We start from the raw sequence: 6000 nt of genomic DNA, 5'->3' as shown, positions 1-6000 counted from the left end.
CAGAAAACAAGTTCTAGCATGATTTTAGAAGAGACAGTCAAACTTTCTCTTCTCTTTAAAATGTATGTCCCAAAAAATAGTATTTTCACATAATATTCTATAAAAATATTACTACTGTTGATTCAATTCTTTGAAAAAAATGAAAGCTGAGATAAAAAAGATATACCAACTTTCCCAAGCTTATCAAACAAGTTGAGGACAAAACCCCCTTGGGTTGTTACTTTCTGAATCACAAGGTATAAAAAACATCAGAAAGACCTTTTCTCTCTCTTAAAGATATGCAGCTTGTATCAGTCAGTTTTTGTTAGGTTGCTGTAACAAATAACTCCAAAATCTCAACAGTTTACAACAAAAGTTTATTTCTTGTTCATAATACAGGTCAGCTAGAGTCATTTCTGTTCCAAAAGTTTTATCCCTACCTAAAATATGCCATGTATGTGAGAAGAAAAAAAGCCATAGCATATTTTAAAATTTGGCAAGATGTGCTGTTAATCTACTTACATTTCATAATCCAAACAAGTCCTTGGTCAAGCCTGATGTCAACAGAGTGAAGAGATATATTTCTCAGGAAGACACAGTGAATCACATGACAATAAACATAGCTATGTATTCCTATTACAAGGAATGTACAAGCAATTTGGAAGAAATATTGCAATCTATCTACCACATAGCCCAAAGATATTTTTCTCATTTATATTTTTTGCAAATGGTTGTTGGATATAATTGTTTTCCTGTCATTCAAAAAATAAATAGAAAGAAAGGAAAAGAAGGAAGGAAGCAAGGAAGGAAAGAAGGAAAAAAGGAAGGAAGGAAGGAAGGAAGGAAGGAAGGAAGGAAGGAAGGAAAGAAAAACTGTCATGCTCTAAATTTTTCTGATATTAACCCTCTGAACTTTGGTATTTTTCATCTGATCATGAGCTGTTTGTTAGCAATCTGTCATGAGATAAGATTGTGCCAGAAAGTACATCAGAACTGCTTCCTTCATCATGAAAGTCTTGCTTCAATAAATAAAAGGACAGCAGAACAAAACAGTGTGCTTACCAATGTATCTACTCAACAGTTTGGCTTAAGCTCCTTATCTTGTCTTGGGCAGATGTCAGTTTGAGGATCTGTAGTGGCTGACAAACCAGTCTTTGAGTGGCACCAATCTGCAGCACCGTGGTTTCACCCATATGATCATTCAATTATAGACTTTTAAAGCTGAAAGGAACCTTAGGCACCATCTAGTCCACACGCCTACTTTCACAGTGAGGATCCCGACAGCCTGGAAATTCTAGCAAACTGCCCAGAGCCATGCAGTGGTCCCTCTGCAATGTAAAGCAGAGGCCAGTTGTCTGGAGTCCCTCGCCACCAGCATGCACTAGAATCCCTAAAGGAAGATGCTTTTCTTCTGTCATCCCTGCTGGGCAGCCTGCGAGTCCCGAGTGGTGTGGAGTTGTGCAGAGGGGACAGGTTGCCTCCAGGGGGAAGCCGGCACAGAGGGTGACAAAACATCTGTGTCATGTTCCAGCTATCTCTTACCTGCAGAATGTCCTTGGGAAAATTCCCTAAATTCTCAAAGCCTCGGTTTCTTATTTGTAAATACTTTACCTTGAAGGTTTCTGTGAGGCTGACATGAGGATGAGGGACAACAAACCGACGTCTCTGTTGTTCCTTATGTGGGAGGCAGAATAACGGCCCCCAAATATGCCTGCATCCTCATCCCTGAAACCTGTACATGGGTTATGTTACCTGGCAGTGGGGGGAGCAGGGAGTTGAAGCTCTCAATTGAATTAAGATTGCTAATCATCTGACCTTGAGATTGGGGGATTATTGTTGACCTTAATCCAGTGACACCCATTTCACACCTCAGGTTTCCAAGAACTGTGTGATAATAAATGTGGGTTGTTTCACCCCACAATTTCTGGTAATCAGTTTTACAGCAGGTGATAGAAAAAAACCCCACACCGTTTAAGGGAAAACTATTGCTGCTCCCTCAGAGCAGTTGCTTTATCACCTTTTGGTAGATATGGCTTTTTCAGGACACATCATGTCATGCCATTTTTTGGCAGAGTCACAAACTGGCCAAAGAGAGAAGCCTCCTTCTTTCCAGGGTGTAAGGTGTAAATCCACTGTTTATCTTTTTCAGGTTGTTTGGTTCTAGTTGGGTCAAAACAATGGTTTGCACTTGGGGTCATCGAACTTGAGAGTTCCAATGTACTTTGTCATAGCCCAGAATTTCATATTTTTTTCTTTTGCTTGATCATAGGTTTTAGTTCAAGCTGCAGTCTTTTGAGAAAGTGCAGCCCTCTTGCACTTTGGCCAGACATTGTCTGCCAGGAAAGGGTTGAAGGAGAGGCAACAATTGAGGTGCCAGAGGGCCTGGTGGTGGTGGCAGACAGTTTGCGGTGTAGGCTTCTTGCAACACCCGTCATCCCATTTGACACAATTCTCCCATGTAGGGTGAAAGGCTTGCGGCTGGAGTAGCTGCCTCCTTTGCCCCTACTTCCTTATACTGATAGGATATTGGAACTTGGGTCTTTGGTAGTTGCATATTCACTGAGGTGCATAAAATTTATGCAGCAAAGCAGTAACCATGACTATCGCCAGTGTTGAGTTTATGTTAGGAGAAGAGAAAAAGAACAGTGAGTTTCAAACTAGTTTTGACACATACATATCTACCTGCTTCCTGTCGCCTGAGTCTGCCACTCTTTGCTTCTCTTCACAATGCCACCCCCACACTTGAGATCGGGCTGGGAGAAGAGGAACCAACAGGGCAAACTTCTTTCTACTTCCTCAGAGTAAAGAAACTGTTACTTTTCTGGAAAAAGCTACAGAAGCGTGAGAAGGGCTGATACTTTTAGCTTTTCCCTTTTCTAATTTTTTCTTACCTTTTAAAAGTAAAATAGCTAATTTCCAGCCAATTTCAGGTAAAGTAGTAAAGAATTTAACCTATTTATTGAAAGTATATGCCGTGCTACACTCACAAAACTCAGAAGGATTACAGAGTTAGACCACAGGAAAACAAGGAAATTAAAATAAAGACAATTCAAATAATCACACTAAGACACTCTTTTCCTACATCATAGTAGTAAAGGTTGTAAACTGCAATCCTCAGTGTTTTGGTAAGTATGGGGGGGATTATTGTGTAGCCTGCCAGGTCCTCCCTCAGTGGGGACAAAAAGTTTTCAGAAAGCAAATTGGCCTCCTGTGTCAAAAGCTTAAACATGTTTATATTATCACCCTGAAATTTTGCTGACTGGAATCCATCTTTTCTTTACTTAGTTCTGTTTACCTACCTGTAACATAGACATATTAACAGGAATCATTTCATAGAGGGATATGAGAAATTGAGAATGGATAATTAGCCTACAATTTGTGACCAACAAGTGTTAGCCAGGATTATTGATGAAAAAATAAAATCTTGCCAGACACTTGCAGTACTTCGGCCTAGAAATTTAGGGCACGGATAGCACCTTGCACTGCAGTAAACTTAAAAACCATTTCAGGAAGAGAAGTTTGACTGTGCTTTCAAGCTTTCCACCCACTCACTTCCCATTCAGTTCTTGAATAGATGACTTATGATGTCTAAAAATTATGTTAATTAAAAGTCATAATTAAATTCAGAAGTATTGCCATAAAAAAGTAAAGACTTCTTTGACATACGCAAACTACACATGAAATTTTTATAGATTGCCTTAGGGATAAACTTGGTGTGCTCATGAAGCACACATGATGCCACACTCAGTTACCAGGAACTGTGTTGAGCGTAGGCTTAGCAATCTGCCAGTAGGCATCACTGTGGTCCTGGGATCTGGGCCTACTGGAAGCTTTTCACAGGGCTTTGAAGATGGAGCATTGCCAATTCTTGAGGGAAGGGGAACAGATTGCTTTTGGATGGTAATGGTTGGGCTGTGATTTGGATGGGCCATCCGAGGTCTGCTGTGTGAAAAGAGAATGCTGCTGTTTGGAAGGGTTATAAGAAGGACATGCAGTAGGAATCAACAAAGAGGGAGACAAAAGCCATGGTATGGGACCAAGCCCAAGTTACCTGGGATGTGAGCAAGAAGAAATTGTCAGAATGAGGTGGGAGGCAGTGCAGAGAGGGAAGAAGGTTGGGAGGGGTAGACTTACAGGTTCCTGGCTCAGGCTCTCTCATGCACCCAGGAGCTAGCTTCAGTGGTATATTCACTGCTGATCACTCAGGCTTCCTGCATGTGGAATCTTTCTCCTAGCCCCTACCCCAAGCTCTAGACAGGATGCATCTGGGTCCTTTCTGGCCCTGTGCATCACCGCCTGGCTGACTAGCAGGGGTGACCCCCAGCAGTGCCTCAACATTTGTCTCTGTCCAGATACCCTGTGTAGACTATTCCTCACAAACTCCCCAGGATAGCCGCACATCCTAAGGTGGGGAGTTGTACTCTGGGGAGCACCGGTATTCTTACCGAAGCTCCCTGTTCTGTGCCTGGGTCCAGGGTCTTGCTGAACCGAGCAAAATCTAAACCCTCAGACAGAAACAGTGCTTAATGGCATCTCATTACCTTATTCTTTCCCTGCTTCTTTTAAACTTATTTGCCTTTGACACAGGGTATACCATCCACTGAGGACTACAAAGAGCCGTAATTCCATTTGCTCTGTAGAAAATGGGGGACAAGGAGATGGATCTAAGGGTCATGACAGCAGACATCAGACAACAGACATCATGACAGTGGAATGAATTCAGGTGGAACCCAAATACAGTGATGCCTCAGTTCATCAACTCTTTACACTATTCTGGTCTCAAACCGAATTGGATGAGAACCAAATCGAATTTCCCTATAAGATCAACATTGAACCTCACCATTGAATTTGATTCCTATTTTTGTCTAATTCAGTTTAGGAGCAGAATCGTGGAAAGAATTAAGTTTGTGAACTGAAGTACCACTGTACAGGGACTTTTAATGGTTTTCTGAGCTTGCTCATCATTCTGAGTCTCTTTCCTGGTACAGTGCCAAACAGAAAAGGCAAATGAAATTGGAAAGTCCCATTTAGGCAATTCTTTCTGTGATGCATGATGCCAGAAATACCCTTGTCTGAAGTTGTTTCAAGGACTATATATTATTACGATGCCCAGGTTAAGAGAATGTTGAGTTAAGATCAGTTGTAAACCTGGTGTCCTGACAGATATTTCCAATTAGATGATGACTATTTGTAACTGTCTCTGTATCTGGCTTGGGCCTTGTGGAGACTATTGATTTGCTTGCTGGGCCAAATTCTGCATTACTATAAATTACTTGGGTAATATTGACATTTTTGTAGGTCCCTACTTAAATTAAAAGTGCATGAGAAAAGCAAGAGTGACCCAGAGATCACAAAGGACTATTAGCAAGCAACTATTATTAGTAGAAACAATTTGTCCAATCCATAGATAAATGAAATTGAGATAGAGAAAAGTAAAAGTAAAGTATTTACCTAGCTATTGTTTTTTTTCAGTTTCACATGTGCTATGGTTCTCACTAAACTTTTATAAATTATGATAAGTAGCTTGTCTGAATTCCTGAGAAATACGCCAGTTGGCTCCATAAAGTTTCAGCTTAAGGGAAATAGTATCCTGAAAACACTTCTAGCTTCAGCAGAATTTTCTAATATCAGCTGTCTTTATTTGAAACATAGTAAAATTTGAGTTAGTTCACATTTTCCCAATGATCCAATAAATTCAGGGAGTTGCTTCTGAAATGGCATTAAAGAGGGTCAGACATTCCAAAATTCATGTGACACACTGAGTAATAAACTGATCCTGATTATTTTTTCATGCTCCAGGTATTAGGAAACATCCTTTCTAATTTTCATATGCAACTGGGTGGAGTTCTCTCAAGAGAGGCAGGTGATTTCAGTGCTTAGACTCATTGTCTATTGGTCATAATGGGTCTGGGATAAAGGCAATGTGCTAATTTTTTTTTTTGAGCAAGTAAGTTCCCAATGAGGAGAGAGGACAGTGGGGAACAGCATGGAGTGACTTGGTTCTTTTATAGCCTTTAATAC

The sequence above is a fragment of the Heterocephalus glaber genome, unplaced genomic scaffold (genome assembly GCF_053883595.1).
Source record: "Heterocephalus glaber isolate CG9 unplaced genomic scaffold, H.glaber_assembly_v1.0 deba00001666, whole genome shotgun sequence".
Lineage (NCBI taxonomy): Eukaryota > Metazoa > Chordata > Mammalia > Rodentia > Bathyergidae > Heterocephalus > Heterocephalus glaber.
This window is presented reverse-complemented; position numbering follows the sequence as displayed.